This window comes from Artemia sp. Qi Xiang Cuo, chromosome 14 (genome assembly GCF_049724085.1).
Source record: "Artemia sp. Qi Xiang Cuo chromosome 14, ASM4972408v1, whole genome shotgun sequence".
NCBI classification, from domain to species: domain Eukaryota; kingdom Metazoa; phylum Arthropoda; class Branchiopoda; order Anostraca; family Artemiidae; genus Artemia; species Artemia sp. Qi Xiang Cuo.
The window spans coordinates 32,218,687-32,237,604 of NC_142807.1; the positions used below are offsets into that span (position 1 = coordinate 32,218,687).

The window sequence follows — 18,918 nt, forward strand, 5'->3', positions numbered from 1 at the left end:
CAAAAAAGGATTGTTTAAAATGTATACGACTTTATTAGTTTCAACTTTATGCCTACTCCAATACTATGTAATCCTTTTCAAAGGTTCTAGGAGTCTAAAATTTAAGTAACTATTGTCATGACATCCCTCCAAAAAAATAAAGTTGCCTAAAATGTAGAGGTCTGCATCCCCTCAGATTTCAATCTCTTCGGAAATTTTTGTCAAATTTTGTCAAAATGAAAATTATTGTCAAGACATTTCTCCAAAAAAAGGTTATCTAGAATGTGTACGACTTTACTAGTTCCAACTTTATGCATACCCCAATAATATGTAATCCTTTTCAATAAGTATTGACTAGGAGTCTGAAATTTAAATAATTATTGTCAAGACATTTATCCAGAAATTTTTTTTGTCTAAAATGTATATGACTTTATTAGTTTCAACTTTATGGATTCTCAAATACAATATGATCCTTTTCATAAGGTGTTTGTTTAGAGTTTGAAATTTAAATAATTATTGTCAAGACATCCCTCCAAAGAAACAGAAGATCTAAAGTGTATACGACTTTATTAGTTTCAACTTCATGCATAATCCAATGCTATGGTGAGTTTTTTGTCAAGCCCAGTAAAGGACCTTGGTTACAAAATGTTTTGTAACCTTGGTTACAAAATGTTTTGTAATGTTTTGTAGCCCAGTAAAGGACCTTTAAGACCTTGGTTACAAAATGTTTATAGATTTGGTGGTCTTTAAAAAGACCACTGGGTAGGTATTGGGAATGGGAGTTATAAATTTCACCATTGTTTTTTTTTTGTCTAGCACAGAAAAGGTTCATGAGACCTTATTTACGAAGTGTTTATCGATTTGGTGGTCTTTAAAAAGACCGTTGGGTCGGTATGGGGCCGGGGGGGACTAGGAGTTATAAGAATTCGCGTTCACCATCCACTTGGTGTGATCCCAATCTGTATCACTGGTTTTGTACGTTCTTCCTGGGATACCTTATACATATATCCCGAGAAGGAATATCAATCGGAACCCATCTGCTAAAAAACCGAACTTCATCCTCAGGATTGTGTATTTTATATGGATATACCTCACATTTAAAATCTTCCAAATTGAATATTGGAATATCCGATTTGCACTTGTCAATTAAAAGTTTATCAGTGGGTACATTGCCTTTTACGTATAGGGCTATCACTCCAAAAAAACTACATATTTCTTTAACTTCCTGTTGAACCGTAGATAGATCCTTCCCTTCTTCATAGAATGGGGGATCACTCTGTCATAGAAGCCTAGTTATTTATTCTGTGTAATGTCGTACTCCACGTGTCTGTATTGTAAGCATACATATTATAGTTGATGTAATAGTGATAAAAGGACACTTCACTATGGTCTGTATTCAGCAATAAAATTGTATATTCAAAAATTAACCCTCAAGCTGACTTCTTTAAACTAATGAATTCGCAATCAAAAACGCCGCACATCTTTGAAGCTTCTGTAATATCTTGATTCAACTGATGAATTTTAGCAAATGTTCCAAAATATATGCGGAATTTTAAGGGTATTGATGCCTAAAAAACACTTGTATGAAAGAGCATATTTTATAAAGGATTGATATTTAAAAAAAAAAACCAGCGTGAAGCCTAAAATTCAAAGTATATATGGGATTTCTGGGCCAAACACGATGACATTTGTATCTACCTAAAAAAACAATTAACAACAAAGCATTCCAAAAAAAAATATTTATTAAAGGCATTGATTGTTAAAAACAGAGCAGCGTTGAAAAATCAAGCCTGTCTAAGAAGCGTGAAATTCCATCTAAAAAAACAATTCCAAAAGAACATTAGGCAAATTATTTTATCTACTGTCCAAAAGCATTATCCTCTCTTCTGTTATACTGAAACGTGTGGTTAAGGTAACACAATGACTGCACCGGAAATTATTGGCATGGCTACAGAAATATTCTTAGCTGAGACTTCAAGATATAGCTGTATGCATGAAACGGTTTCATATGCGTTTTGTGAACATAATACCATTTCTTTCGATGAGAAAAATTGTTTCCAAAGAAATGATGGATGGATGTTTAAATGTATTTTATGGTTTTTATTCGGATGTTTAAGTATATGGATGTCTATTGTTTGTTGTATTGGTATTTATTTGATGTTTATTATATGTATGTATGGATTTTATTGTATGGTTGGTGTTGTGTATCCCCTTGTATGGTGGGAGTACTTTCTGATTCTTCTGCACACATGGAACCAAGGGGGATAGGCCTGCAGAACTGCATACAGGAATCCAGGGGGACATGTCCACAGAAGCGCATACAGAGATCAAGGGGGACAGATTTGCAGAAGTGCATACAGTACCTTCTTCGTGATATTAAGCCAATAAGGAAGAAAAGAGTAGCCCCATAGGGCCACTTTCTTAGATTGACCTAATACTACTAGTAAAATATGTATTTAAATGACTTTTAAGGGACCAAGAAATCTTTTTTTTAAGAAAGGGTTTCAGTTAGTCTGTATTTTTATGCTGCTGCTATAAGGACCAAGAGCAGCAGCTGTTAACCACGACTATTGTTTAATTTGTATACATAGTGCTAGAATTAAATTATTCTTTAAAATTAAAGTAAAACAAAAAGAGAATATGTGAAAAAATATAGTAAAGGAATGATACCAGTACGATCCGATTTTATTCATATAAGAATGATCAGGATTATGTCATATTAACATAAGAATATTATTTAATTTGTATACACAGTGCTGTAATTAAATCATTCTTTAGGTTTAATTAGGTTTTGGTTTATTTAATCAAATAAACAAAAAGCAAGCCAATATAATTAGAAAACACTACGCTAAGGAAAAAAAATTAATTTTTACTAACGCGTAGAGATTACATATATAACTTTTCCTAAATCAACCTAAATTAATAAATCAATTCCACAAACAAATACTAAGCAAAAAAAGCCATTCCCCTTCACTCACACACTTAGCAATACACATCTCCCCCAGCCCTTCCACTAAATCCTCCCCCCAGCCCGTCCACCCACACCTCCCCCCGTGTAAAAAAAACCTTAAAAAACAAATAAAAACAATAAACAACTAATTACCCCCAAAATACTCATTTAATCTTTTTTAAATTGAGGAAGATGCTCAGCCGCCCTAACGCTCACTGGAAGTTAATTCCAAAAAGAAGGACCAAGATAGTTTAAAGTAAAACCTGATCTCAAAATATTTTTAAGCTCCACAACCAAATTATCACAGCTTCTCAGATCGTAATCATGAAAATTACTGTTGAAACGGTAGAACTCCTTAAAAATTTGCGGGACTAGATTATTCACCCAATTATAAACAAATATCGCGGCTTGGTAGTCTCTTATTCGCCCAACGTTAAGCAGCCTTAGATATTTAAAACATGCACTGATGTCTTTCACATTTTTTATATTCTTCCCAATTATTTTTGCTGCTTTATTCTGTAACACTTACACACGCTTGTAGTTCACGTAAAAGTTGCTGTTCGACACGACACATCCATATGATATATACAGGTAAATAATTGCATAATATATCATATGAAGAGTACTCTGCGGCAGAACATGCTTCACTCTTCTAAGTATTCCTATTTCACGTGCAATTTTTGCTGAAACAGTATCACTGTGAAGTTTCCACGTAAGATTAGAATCAATGAAGAAGCCAAAATACCGCAGTGAATTTACGTGAGCAACAGGCTTTCCACACATGAAGAATTTACCGCTTACATCAACAGACTCACCCACTTTACAGAGCGTCAGTAAAAACGTCTTCTTTACATTAACACATAGCAAACTTAAACTCATAAGCACCTCCAGTCTTTTTAGGGCATTATTAATTTTTTCCTATTAAATCATTAACTGATTTTGCAAATACTGTTAGCGCAGTTTCATATACATACATCTTGAAGATAAAAGCGCATCATATCCACATAAACTAGATAAAGTAAGGGGCCCAGCTAAGAGCCCTGTGGCACACCACTCTTCACAGGAAAAGAAGATGAGACTATATAATTTAAAACAACTTTGAAGGACCTACCATAAGGAGAACTCTCAAACCATCTTAGACAAATTATTTTGATTCCAAGACTTCTCATTCGGTGAAGCAACACTTTGAAATCAACCATGTCAAAGGCTTTTCTGATGTCAATGAAAATAAACATAGGTATGACACCTGAGTCTAATGAATTGTTTACACTTTGAACCAGGTGCTGCAAGGCGTTTACGAAACCAAACTGTGTCTGGCTCTACAGACTATTAGTCTGAAGGAAATCATAGAGTCGTTTATGCACCACTTTATCCAGTATCTTTTTAAAGATAGGTAGAATTGATATGGGTCTCCAGTTTCCAATATCTGCTTTGCGACTGCCTTTGTGTAGGAGAATGACCTTCACCACCTTAAGCTGCTCCGGGAAACTTCCCTTTCCAAAAGAAAGGTTGATGATAAACACTAGACTGGGTAGAATATATCCTCAAATCACTTTAAGAGCTCACAGGGACAAACCATCAACAGCAGCATAATTAGACTTAAATGACTTCACCTCTTTCTCTACTTCTTCACACGTGCACGGCTAGAATTCCATGTTTAATGTTTTACCGCGGACATCCATGATAGTATTACACTGTATTTCATTATATTTATCAATTAGACTAGATTGCACTTCAGAATCAATATTCGAGAAAAAATTTACAAACTTGTTTACAATTGCAGTTGTATCATCACGGTTGCAACCATCTAAATTAATATCTACCTTGGTCTCTTTTGCCTTTCCACCCATAATCTCATTTAAGAATATTTTTTATTATATGCAATTTATTTTTTGTGTTTGTAAATAAACCCATTGAATTGAATTATTACCGTAATAATTAGATATTGCGTTTCTCCTCATTTTATTCACCAGATTCCTTTGCTTTGTAAATAAAATATATGATTCATCACTTTTGGAATAGAAATATGATTCATAGAGCCGATTTCTTTATTCTTTTTGATCAATTATCTCCTCTGTAATCCATGGTTTAGGGGGAACAAGCTTCTTCCATTTAACAACTTTTACTGGGCATGTTCTGTCAGAGATAGGGGTAATAACTTCTATAATGCGACCCAGGGCTCTCATAGGGCATTCCTTCTCATCAAAAACTGGTCTCCGGTCTCTTAAAATTACTTCTTCTTAAAACTTTTGGATATGTTCTTTTTTCATCAGCCGAATTTTTAGTTTCTTTTTCCGGATTCTTTTCACATCACAACTAATAGCAACTGACAGTGGAAGATGATCAGACCAAGGAAACATCATCACATCAGAAAAACTATAGTTCAAATCAACTGAGCGAACAAAGGCATTGTCAATAATCCTTGCACATTGACTTTTAGTTTTAGTTGGCATATTCTGAAAAGCTGATATAAATCATTTGGCATCATCCAAACTTAGAAATCGCAATTTTGACTTGAACGATCCAATAAGTTAAAGATAAAATCACCCATTATATGACTAACCATTTAGGAGTTTTTCTGGGAACTCATTAAATCCATCTGTAAACTCAAACGAGTTAGTAGGTTGTACCCTGGAAATGCATAAAGTGAAAGAGCCTGGTTTTCACACAAAAATGTTTCACATAGCCCTACAACATCAAAATGGGAAGAAAAATCATCTAATAACTGAAGAATATCTAAGTAGCTTGATGTAACATGGACATTCCACTAGCATAAACGTAGAAATTTGGTTTCCTGAAGTGACAACAAATCATAAGGCGTACGCAGATAAATACTATTTCTTTTCAGATTTAACTGGGTTATCGGGAAATCATCATAATGGGAAACTCCTCTAGATAGATAATCCTCGAGGTTAAATTTACCGACTTCAAACTCAGTCATTCCCTACTACTTACTTACTTGTGCTTGTACTTGTTGCTCGTTCAAGCCGCATCCAGGCTCATCGTGGTGCCCAACAGATGACGACATGTCTCCTTCCATAGAATTCACTCAAGGGTGGCAGGCTCCAAAATATTCAGCCACTGGCGATCCCAGCGACGGCCGTATTTTCGAAATCCTCCGATTGGCTCCGGATCAGAATTAACTGTTGCTAGCCACGTCTTCTTTTGGCCTCCTGCCCTCTTCTTCCATGCCGGTAGTGGTAGACATTTGAGGCATTTTTTGCTTATATGGTCATCTGGTCGGCACATTGTTTGGCCAAACCATCTCAGTCTCCTCTGCTTAACAATGTCGAAAACAACTAGGCGATCCCCACATCTTCTCCTTATTACTTCATTCGAGATTCTATCTCAGAGGCCGAGGATATAGCGCAGGCAATTGTGGTTGAATATATTCAAGCTCAACACTTCGGCTGCTTTAGGTGACCACGTTTCACATCCATAGAGGAGGACAGAGAGAACCATAGCTACATACAGCCGGAGCTTTGTGCGTGGTGATATTTCGTTCCGCTTCCAGAAATACTTCCGTAGTTGAAGGAAGACACTCCAGGCTGACTATATGCTGCTCCGGATTTCTTCTGAAGATTTGCCGGCAGGGTTTACCATCGATCCAAGGTATTTGAACGACTGGACGTCCTCTATCTCATTACCAGTTAGGGTCACAGGGGTTTCATCCATCCCATCTGTTTGCATGGATTTTGTTTTTGGTAGGCTTATTTGGAGACCAGTCGAGAGTGCCTTGACTGCCACGTCATTTATCATAGCCTGGGGCTTCTGTAGCGGATTCAGCAAGCATGTCCACATCGTCAGCATAGTCAAGATCTGTAACGGAGAAGGACGGGATCACTGCAACGCCTTTATGCTTGTCCAGGACCCTTAGGATCCAGTTGACGACGAAGTTGATCAAAGTTGGTGAAAGGACACAGCCTTGACGTACATCTTCCTTTATTAGGACCAGATCTGAAAGATCCCCATCGACTGTTACCCGGGCCTTTGTTCCAGCATAGTTTGCCTTGAGAAGATTGATGATCTTCTCAGGTACACCGTCCTCTCTCATTGCTTCCCATATTGCATCACGATGGACCGAATCAAACGCGATAATGAAGTCTATGAAGAATTGGATTGTTTCCTGCTGGTGTTTAAACCGGTGTTCAAGGATTGTCACAGGATAACAATCTGGTCACGGCAACCCATGCCCGGCCTGAATCCTGCTTGGATGGGTCGTGCTCAGCTTTTTCTGGTGTCTCTGAATCTATTTAAAAGTATGACTGCGAACAGCTTGGCAGAAATGGGGATGAGGGATATACCTCGGTAGTTTTTGCAGTTCATTCGGTCTCCTTTTTTTAAGATAGGGACAATTATTGAGGTATTCCAGTCATGTGGGATGTATTTATTGTCCCAGCCTTCGTTGATCACGCTATGAAGTTCCTCCACCGCCACCTCGGGGAGAGCTTTCAGTAGCTCGGCAGGAATCCCATCTATTCCTGGGCGTTTATGGTTTTTCAAAACTTGGATCGCCTTAACTACTTCATCCTTGGAGGGTGGGTCAGTAAATACATTTTCATAAGCCTGGTTGTGTGGGGGGTTCTGCGGTGCTGTAAGTGGTTGCTTTCGATTACTAGTGTCTCCTGGTCTCAATAGCTCTCGGAAGTGAACTCGCCATCTTCAATACGTTCCTTACTGCTTGTGAGTATTTTCCCATCCTTCGCCTTAAGCGAGGGGATGGTAGTTTGCTTCTTCTTCCTAGTGCATTCTTCAAGTATCTGAAAGAGTTTTCGTGTATCGTTCCGTGATGCGTCTCTTTCCATATCACTGGCAACATTACACCAGTAGGCTTTTTTGTCAGTTCTTGCCGATTTGTGACATTCTTGTCGTAGCACTTTGTATGTGGGGGACTTCTTGATGCTCATTTCTTTTTTCTTGGCAGAGAGTTTGAGTGTTTTTTCTGAAATCTATTTCTTGGTTTTACGCTTGACAAACCCAAGTGTGTTTGAGGTGGCTTCATTGATGTGGTCTTTGAATTTGCTCCATTTCTTCTCAATCTTTATCTCTGGGCAGTTGGGACACTGATCAGTCGGGGGTGCCTCCTCGGTGTCATGTTGAAGGACCGCGAAGCGGTTTGAGAGTTCAAGGTCAAATGCTCCTCGGTATTCATCTACTTTTAGCTTCGACAAGTCTATTTTCTGGTTTGGATTAGTAGTCTTCCTTGAGCTAAGTCTGTTCTTTAGCCTTGTCTTCAGCAAGAAGTGGTCAGATCCATTTTTCGATCCCGTGTCAGCACCTCTGTGCTTTATCGAGTCCAACACCATTGGTTTCCATCGTCGGGATTGATGGAGATAATCTATTTGGGCCTTTGCTCTTCCATCGTGGGAATCCCATGTATATGTATGACGCGGCTTGTGCCTAAACCAGGTGTTAGCCACAGCGAGATTGTTCTGCATTCGAACAGCAAAAGCCTGTTTCCATTTGAGCACCTGTCTCCGAGGCTGTGCTTGCCGATCGCCTGTTCCCAGTTATTCAGATTTCTGCCGATTCTGGCATTGAAGTCGCCTTCAATTAAGAGGATATCTTTCCAGGGAATCTTATCAATGACTTTCTGCAGGTCACTGCAAAACTGATCTTTTTGATGTTCAGTGGCATCTCTTATTGGGGCGTAAACGCTAAGGACAGTCAGATTGTTCGTGCGACCTTTAATTCTTGCCCGTACGATTCTCTTAGACACAGGTTCATATTCGATTAGCCCAGTGACCGCTTTGGGGAACAACAGGATACCTACTCCTGCTCAGTCAGATCCATCTAATGGTCCCAAGTTATAAAAAGAGACCCCCTTCCCTGCCGAGCATTCAAGGGTTAATATATTACGTCCATTTAGTCTCGTCTCAGAAACGCACAGAATATCAAGGTTATAAAGATAAAATTCATCAGCTACAAAAGCTTGTGTCAACATTTAATCGAGCACAGGTTCCAGCAGCCAATATTCAGGCCTTGTCTTCTTGATAGGATGGTAATTAGCATACTTTTCGACGAGGGCGCCATTCTCGTGGTATCACATAACACCGGGCACGGCGTAGCCAAACTTTTCATCATATTTATCATCATCATTGAGCGTTTATTGGGGATAAGGTACTCCACAAGGTCCCCAGTCTTGCGGTCACCCGAAGCGCGTTGGCCATCACCTTGCTTGGCGTGGAGCTCAGTGATGTTTACATCCCTTCACCACTTTGAGGTGTGCTAGCAGATTTCCTATGCTGCCTAGGGACGGAGGGTCAAGCCTCATTGCCTGGATGCCCACTACCACCGTGGAAATTTCCAGGCTTAGCTTAGCCCCTTGCTCCCACCTAGAATCAGCAATAGGTTTCAAAAGGGGTATTCTCTACTAATAACAAACAAAAACAAAAAAAATACAGAAAAAACCAGGGAAATAAAGGAACAAAAAATGAAAATTAAATAGAGACAGAAAAAACAAACAAATAAGTCATAACTTCTAATACAAAATGTAATCAGCAATAGACCTTATTTTCTTTATTGCTGAGCCTACACTAGGCTTTGCCAATATGTGAACCTGATCTGACCATGCATTACGCTGACCATACTTGTCTTTAGCCGCATTCAAAATGTCCCGGCGACGCTTTGTTAGGGACTCCGATATAAAAATACCAGTAGATGCAAGTCTAGCATTTGCTTTAAGCACTTTTCGGGCTACATCTTTGCTACAAAACTTAACAATGATCGGAAAAATTCTAATAGAACTTTTTTCAGTCTGCAGTGTCTGATGATTCAGGCAAAAACGGTACATATTGATCAGATCAGAAGGCGAGAGTTCAGTCAGAGACATTTTGCTGTTCAGATTTTGAAGTATTGCCGTACGACTTTCCACATTGAGTAACTGTTTGCCCCATGAAATACAAGGCTGTCAAATAGGGACTCCTGATCAAAATCATCCAGCGTTGTTTCAATTTGAATGCTTCTGTCCTCGAGGTTCTTAATTTGAGTTCTCAGACCCTTTAAAGTCTGCTCAATTTTCGCAAACTTCGGATTAAACTCGACTGTGACTGCATCATAAACCTGGCTGATTATTAGTTCAGCAGGCTCTTTCATTGACCTTGCATCATTAAACTTTTTAGTCACTTTCTTTGTTATATTTTCAAGCAAATCACTTTTTGTCTTCTCTAGCTGGGCTTCAATCGCAACTATTTGCTAATAAATTGGGGCAACGCTGGAAGAAACCAAGGTTGAACCTACTTTACCTCTAGCTTTCAGGGCTAAAAATGTCTTCGAAAGAGTCTTATAAATTTCAGGAGTATTTGCAAGCTCGGCAAATGCTTTTTTTAACAGCAGGCGTGGATGAATTAGCCGTTTTAGCGTCAAATTTTTGAAGATTCGCATCAATGAGCCTGAATTCATCGTGACTTCCGTAGCAAAAAACGAGGTATGTAGGCTTCCCTTTTGAGTCCTTTCCAGGCTGAATAACTCTTACCAGCCAAAGGGGATAGCTCTTGAATTTAGCCAGTACAACATTCAAACTGCTCGAAAAGCTGGATAATTATTAAAATCTGATCTGACTAATGCATCCGAGTAGATTCCAAATCCAACCTGTGTGAAGTTGGCCCACCTGCCTTTCCTGAACGGCACTGAACAGTGCAGGCTATTGCAAAGACCCTAAAACTGCCAATTTTTCACTAAAATAGTTCTTCGAAATAAGATAATCCAATCAAATACAGTCACTATAACCAGAAACTAGTTTATCACAGGTAATTGTAAGATGATACCTGTAAGATCAGATTTTTCTCTGAATTAATTAAAAAAAAATTGTCATAAAATAAGCTTTTCAAAGAAAGGTAAAGAGCTGCATTGAACCAAAAACGAGCAAAAATAAGTAAAATAGTTTTTCAAGCATAAAACTACCACACATCACCATCAATAAATAAAGGAAACCATAAACAAACAAAAATTAAAATAAATAACCGATTCAGACTCAAAACGAGAAGAAACAAAGATGAGTAGGGCTAACATCCCCCCACCATGCTGTCTGAAAACCGGAACATAATTTACATTTTATTGAAAACAATTCTTTTTTGAGCTAATTCGTTCTATATCTGATAATATTAAAACAAAAATTAAAAAAACCGTCATAACCAAGATTACTGAAAAAAAACGAAAAATCAGTATCAATTGACAGTTTAATATACATCTAATGAAATTTATTCCTTAAAGTTTTAAAAATTTGGATTTATTAAAGATAAAAAAGTGAAAACATTTAAATTGTTTTTCGTTTCAGTGAAGTACAAGTTAAGTTCTGGTTTTCAGAATGCATGGTGGCGTCAGTCCTACCCTTTTCATCTTAAACTCTGCTCGTTTCGAGTTTGTCTCGGTTATTTATTGTAAATTCTTTTTGATTGAGTTGTATTTATTTATTGATGGTGATTTGTAGTAGTTCTAAGCTTGGAAAATTACTTTTGTTTTATTTCAGCTCATTTTTGGTTTAATGTAGCCATACTACTACTACTACTAATAACAACTCACCGCAGCAATAAGCCGCCTGAGGCCAACACAGCTACGCACGCTCCTCCTCCTCCATCCCAATCTATTCAAAGCCTCCCTTTTTACACCCTCCCATGAAGTTCCTATTTCCTTTAAATCTTTCTTTATGACGTCCTCCCACCCCAAACAGGGACGACCTGCTTTTCGTTTAGCCCTAGACGGTTGGCCGAAAAGATCAATCTTCGGCAATCTGTCATTTTTCAGCCGCATAACGTGCCCTAGCCACCTCAACCTTTCTTTCAATGTAGCCCTAGAGAGCAATATGGAACCCCATTTGTTGTATAGCATATTCTTTGAAATACGGTTACATAACCGGGAATCGAGAACCATCTTTAAGCAATTTCTCTGGCAAAGTTCTAGAAAATTTTCATCTACTTTTCGGAGCGTCCATGCTTCAGAGCCATATTTGATCACTGTCATGACTGTAGCTTCTAATATTCTAATCTTGGTTCGCAGACTTATCTTCCTATTCCTCCAAACTTTTTTTTAACTGTGAAAAAACACCTCAGCCTTGGCTATTCTACTTTTAACATCTTCACTGCTCCCACCATCTTTACTAATACCTCTCAACCTCTAAAACCTCTCAAACTTCATTAATTTTGCTCACACTTTCATCTAGGATGCTTAAATCATCAGCATAATCGAAGTCCAGGAGACTTTCCCCCCCCCCCCATTTGATTCTGTGGTCTCCCATTGCCTTTCATGTGCTCCTTAAAACAAAGTCCATCAAAATAAGCCATATAAAGGGGGATAGAACATAACCCTGCTTAACTCCTGATTTAATACAAAACCAGCTGCTAACCTCATTTCCTGCCTTAACCGCAGCAGTGTTATTTTCCTACTTAGCGCTAATGACTTCCACGCATTTTTCTGGTATATATACCATACAAAGATAAAACCTTTAGTAAAGCTCTCCTATCAAAAGAATCGAACGCTTGCTCATAATCTATAAAACTGAGGACCAAATGTGTTTGAAAACTCAGGCACTTCTCAATTATTAGCCTAAGAGTGAAAATTTGGTCAACGCATCCTCTACCTTTTCTAAAACTGCACCGTTCTTCTCTATTACTTTGTCTACGGCATCTCTCAGTCTAAAAAGTATAATATAACGAAGTAATTTACTACCTACAGAGACCGGACTAATGCCTGGACCAGACAAACTAAAGTGGCTTAATTAAGGTTTTCCTAAAATCGTTAGGTACTTCCCCTTTTTCAAAAATCATGGTCATAACTTTCAGTCAGTTATTTCTAACTTCAGAGCCTCCATGTTTAAGAAACTCATTTATCGCCCTATCAGCATCTGGAGCCTTATTATTTTTTAATCCTTTTAGTACTGTTGCCAATTCCTCCTCATAAAACAAATATTCCTTCACATCCAAGGTATCACCAAGTTTTTCATTTTCCTCTGTATCTTTTCCTGCAACTCTATCTCGGTTAAGCAATTTCTCGAAATGTTCGGCCCATCTCTCTTCAGTTTTTTCCTTATCTCTAATTGCGGCCTAATTCCTATCTTTAACTGGGCCAAGTCCGGATTGACTACTCCCTCTCAATTTGTTAACATGCCAGTACAATATTTTACTATTTTGCCGTCTAGCTGAATCTTCCAGATCCTCAGCGATTTTATCCATGGCCTCTACTTCACACCTCCTTAGCTCACATTTTAATGCTTTATCCACTTTCTTTACATTCCTTTTGTTTTCATATGATCTATCCCTCAGATAATTCTTGTACAAATCCTTTCTCCTTTCTATTAAACATAAAGCTTTTCACTAATATTCTTAGCGGCAGTTCTAGCTTTCTTCCCTAATACACCTTCAGCAAGTTCATAAATTATTTTTCTAAAATTATTCCAACCATCTTCCACATTATCAAATTTTAAACTCTCAAGTTTAGTATTCAAGCGTTCCTGTGAAGTTTCTCTCAAATTCTCATCCTGGAGTCTACCAACATCATAACTTTCCGGGAGGTAGCTACACTTCCGATTTTTCAGCTTTAAATTAACCCTTGACACTACTAGATGGTGATCTTTACTTTTAACATCAATAATGACACTCCTCTATACCCTAGCATCTTGTATTGATCCTGCCAGTCTTCGGTTTACTATAACATAATCAATAAGGTTTGCTGTCTTGCCATCACATGAATACCATGTTAGCTTATGAGCCATTTTATGACCAAATACCGTATTGGTTATAACTAGATTGTTATATCTACAAAATTGCAAAACTAAGTATCCATTACTGTTTTCTTTTCCTACACCGAATTTACCTAGGCTAGGATTCCATCTATCCCTATTTCTACCGACCTGGGCGTTAAAATCTCCGAGTAACAACATCATATTTCTACCTGGGACCCTGTCTATTTGCTCCTCTAACTGTAAGTAAAATTCATCTGAGTCACTAGTATCTCTGTCAGTTGGTTCTAGAGCGGCGTATACTACTATAACTGATACCCTGCACTTTTTAGTCATAAAATAAGCAATTAGTATTCTTTTATTAATACCTTCCCAGCCTAAACAAGACTTAGCAGCTTCCTTAATTCATTATGAGCCCTACTCCCTGTCGATGTAACCCATCGTTTCTGACTGTGTAAACAAATTCTATATCACCTAATTTTATGCTTCCTAACCCTGGGATATGAGTTTCTAAAACTCCTAATAAATCCAGTTCGAATCATCTGAATTCGTCAGTCAAAATGTCGATACGATAGTTATTTTTTTAACGTTGTAGCATTCCAAGTTCCAATTTTCATGTTCTATAAATCATCGAAATTATTTTCGCCTCAGGAAAAGCAATGATCCTGGATACCAGTGCAGGACGGGGATCACATATCTTCTCAAGTGTACACTGAAGTGCTTAAGCCGGCTTAGAACCGGATAGCAAGAAGTCCCTGGGACCTCCATGAACGGAGGATTTGTGCAATCCTGTGCCCATCTTGGTCAAAACATGGTTTTTGGCACTTGGCGATACTCATCTATCAACAAGAGTCGGAATCCTGTAAGGACAATCTCAAGCCTATTACCTCCGAATCGGTATATATTCATGCCTACAAATATAATGCTACTACGGGAAGGCAGCTCATAATAGATAAATTAGCTAGGGAGAGGTTTTTCAGCCCGAAGACGCCCGTCAAAACATACCAATCCCAGAAAAATTGTCCATTAGTCAGAATCCCGTGCAAATTCTGTGTCGTTTACTAGGCTATGATTTCCTATAGGGGCGCCACTCCTCAAGTGGGAATAGAGTTGACCGTAAGGTCCCCAGTCTTGCAGGTACCCCGAAAGGGTCGAGGCAGCCCTTTGCAGAGGCTGTTGTCCATAGACCTGGACCTTACGCCCTGCCGCAGTTGTCCTCCTATAGAGGATCCTCCCGCGATGGTGTTCTGCATCACCATTCACTTTAACCCATTACTGGGAGAAGGTTTGTAACATTACTGGGAGAAGGTATTACTGGGAGAAGGTTTGCGACTTGTGGACAAACCAGTGGACCCTTTTGAGTGTACATTTTAGGGGCCTTCTTCCTAGTCCGTTTGTATTTATGACCCCGGGCGAAGGGTTTAAAGTGATTGAAGGGCATAAGACCTTCACTTATTCCTTTTTTGCAATCTCTGCATTATCCCCAATCCCTCTTGAAATCAGTTCAAAATCTTAAGATAGTTATTTTGATCACCGTTGTCAAAGTTCCAATAAATAAGTCTCCAAACTCATTTAGTAATTTATTTTTATTTTTAACAATAACTACAACGACATAACAAGAAAAGAACACCACAAAGCTAACCAACATTAAACAATAATGCTGTTTAATGTTGTACTCTGTACCCTTTATACCTTATGACGTAGCAGAAGTAATAGTAGAGCTACAGGAATATTATTAGTGATAGCTACAGTAGTATAAGTAGTTAGCAGTAATGATATTTCAATTCTGCATTTTTCGTCAAGTACAGCATCCCTTCCTCATACCCTGGTAATCTCAACTTATCAACTTAATACTTCAAGAAGTTTCTGAGATATCTCTGATACGTTTTTATGATAAACCGTATGCACATAATGTGTTTTGATTTAGCCCAACATGCCCCTCAACTGTCCTTGAAAATTCCACACTAATACTATTAGTCTTAGTAATATTAGTACTAACAGCAGTAGTAGTATGCATATAGTGCATTCGTAATTCGTATTACCTCAACACACCCTCAGCATGCTCTGAAAGTTTCAACCTAATTTTCTAAGCTATTCTTGATATATTACTGATACGGCCATTTCACAGCCTGCATACATACAGCATATTTCAATTTGATTTCAATTATCCACAACATTTTCTGAAAATATTTTCTTAGTACCCTTAGCCTAAATAGTAGTATTAGAATAAGAAGTAGTAGGGGTTGCATACATACAGTACTTTATGATTGGTTCAGCATCCCCCTTAACATACACTGAAAATTTCAACTTAATACTCTAAGTTGCTCCTGAGATATAGTTGTTACGACCTTTTTATAGCCTGCATTGACGTAGCTTTCTTTCACTTTAATTCACTATCTTCTTCATCATTCCCTGAAAATCTCACTGTAATACCCCTTACTTCTGTAGTAATAGTAGTAGTCATCGTAGTAATAGTTGTAGCAGTCGTAATAGTAGTAGTAGCATCAATAGTAGTTGTAGTAGCAGTGATAACGCTAGTAGTAGTGTTAGTAGTTGTAGCAGCATACACATTTTCCATTTTGCCTAGTCCAACATCCCCTTAACACGTCGTGAAAGCTTCAACTTGATATTCTAGACCATTCTGGGGATGCTGCATATACGCCCTTTTGACAATTTGTTTGTACAGTGTCTTCTTTTTATTCAACATCCCCCTAAGCATTCCCTGGAAGTTTCAACTTCCTACCCTTACCTCAGCAGTAGTAGTCGCATCAATAACAGTAATATTAGCAGAAATAGCAGCCGTAGTAATAATATCAGTATGCACAGATTTCCTTTTGGTTAGTTCAACATCCTTCTCAATACACCCTTAAAATTACAATTTAATTCTCTTAGCTTTTCTGAGAAATCGCTCGTACATCCTTTCGGCAACCTGAATGATCGCTCTGTGTTCTGATTTACTTCAACACCCACGTAATTGTTCCCTGAAAGTTTAACCTCAATATCCTTAACCCCAGTAGTATTAGAAGTCGTAGTAGTCCTAGCAGTAGTACTAGCAGCAATAGTGGTAATATACACATAGTGCCTTTTGGCTAGGCCATCCTCCCTCAACATACCCTTAGTAAATTGATGATCCCCCCCCGTCATTTTTAACTTACAGCCCTTTTTTTGAAGGCTGTGGGGGGTCAAAGTCCCTAGCATCCCGAAAGACATAGTTGACGGAATTTTCAACTGTGCTTAACAAAACGACTATCTCAAAATTTTGATTAGATGTATTTGGAGAATTAGACACCAGATTTTTTAATTTCTAGTCGAAAAAGTTTCTAGCTCCTTTAAAAGTTTCATAAGAGTCGTACGCAGCCTATGTTATTGTTTATATGCCTTTTTGAAAACCTGCATGCATATAGTTTTTTTCGTTTAATTAAAACCCTCCCAAAATGTTTCTTACAAGCTTCATTTTAATGCCCTAGTCTCATTAGTTACAGCAGTCGTAGTAGTAGTATTAGTAGTATACACATAGTGCATTTTAGTTAGTTAAAAATCTGCCACAACATACCCTTAAAGTTCCAACTTAATAATGTAAACATTTCCCGTGATATTCCTGTTTCACTCTTTTGACAATGTACATGCTCATATTCGTTTTTATTTAGTTCAACACCCACCTAAATATTCCTTGAAATCTTCACCCCAATACCCTCGTCATTAGTAGTAGTAATAGTTGTAGCACTATTAGCAGCATTAGTGGAAGCATGCACAGAGCACCTTTGGTTTTCTTCAGCATCCCCTTCAGCACACGCTAAAAGTTTAAATTTAATACCATATACCGTCCCCTACCATAAACCACCCTCTTGACAACCTGTATGCGCTTAGTGTATTTTGATTTAGTTCAGCACTGTTTCAACATTTCCCAAAATTTTCGCCTTAATACCCTTAGCGTTAATAGCAGTAGCAGTATTACCAGTAATAATGGTGGTAGCTGTAAAATTAGTATTATTAACCATAGCTTTAGTAGCAGCAATAGCAGTAGAAGTAGTAATAGTAAAGACAGCAGTAGTAGTAGTAGCAGTAGAAGAAGTAGTAGTAAAAAGGAGTAGTAGTAGGCTAGAAATATCGCCTTTTGGACAACTTTGTATACCCAACAATTACTAAGATATTACTGATACACCCTTTTGATAACCTGCATACAGACGGTGTGTTATGATTAAATTCCACCCCCCCCCCTCAATATTCCCTGAAATTTCATACCCTAAGCCGTAGTTGTAACAGTAGTTGCACACTAGTATTAGTAGAAGTACTCATAGTACTGGTTTTATGATTATTAGTAGAATTAACATTAATAGCACTAGTACAAGTAGCAGTACTAGTATTAACACATTGCCTTTTGGTCAGTTGTACATAGCCCTCATCAAAGCCTGGAAAATACAACTTAACACAATTAGCCATTGCTATGGTACTGCCAATATACCCTTTTGATAACCTGTATGTTCATAATGTGATTTAGTCTAGTTCAACTTCCCCCCTCAACACTTTTCTGAAATTTTCATCTTATTATTTTTAGCGTTAGTACAAGCTGCAATAGAAAAAGTAGCAGTTGTAGTATCATTAGTAGTAGCGTGCACATATTACCTTTTTTTCAATTGATCTTCTTCTTTAAGCATTCCCTGAAAGCACCGAATTAATACCCTAATCCCTTCTTGAGCTACGCCCTTTTGACAATCTGCAGGAATGTACTTCATTTTGATTTAGTTCAAATTTTCCGTCAAAATTCTTTCAATTTTCACTTTCATACCATTAGCCATAATAGTGCTAGTATCGTAGTAGTTGTGGCAGTAGTAAGAGCAGTAGTTGCAGTAGTAGTGCTATATTAGTAGTAATAGTAACAGCAATAGCAGCAGTATTAATAGTAGCAGTATTATGCATAGGTTGCCTTTTGGTTAGTTGAACATTCCCCTCGTGTTGCCCTGGAAGTTTAAACTTGATACGGTAACCTGTTCCAAAGATATTGCTAATATGCCGTTTTTACAATCTGTATGCAGATAGTATGTTTTGATTTAGTTTAACTTTTACTTAACCTTCCGCATTTCCTCGAATTTTCACTTCAATATCCTCAACCATTGTAGTAACCGCTACGGAAGCAGTAGCTGTAGCGGTAGTTGTGGTAGTAGTGTGCTAATGGCAATAATAGTAGTAGTAGCAGCAGTAATAGCACGCAAATATTGCCTTTTTGAACAATTGACCCCTTATCATTTCCTAAAAGTTCCAAAATCTTACACTAAGTTATACCCGAGTTTCGCCCTGTTGACAACCTGTATGCATATAA

At 37.9% G+C, this 18,918-nt stretch overlaps 1 protein-coding gene and 1 pseudogene across 1 annotated transcript in view; one reads left to right on the top strand and one right to left on the bottom strand.

Moving 5' to 3' along the window:
• Positions 1-18,918, top strand: part of LOC148944373 (uncharacterized) — a 67,161-nt gene that overhangs the window by 31,166 nt on the left and 17,077 nt on the right. The gene's annotated exons all lie outside the window — the stretch shown is intronic.
• Positions 9,411-18,713, bottom strand: LOC148944374 (uncharacterized; annotated as a pseudogene).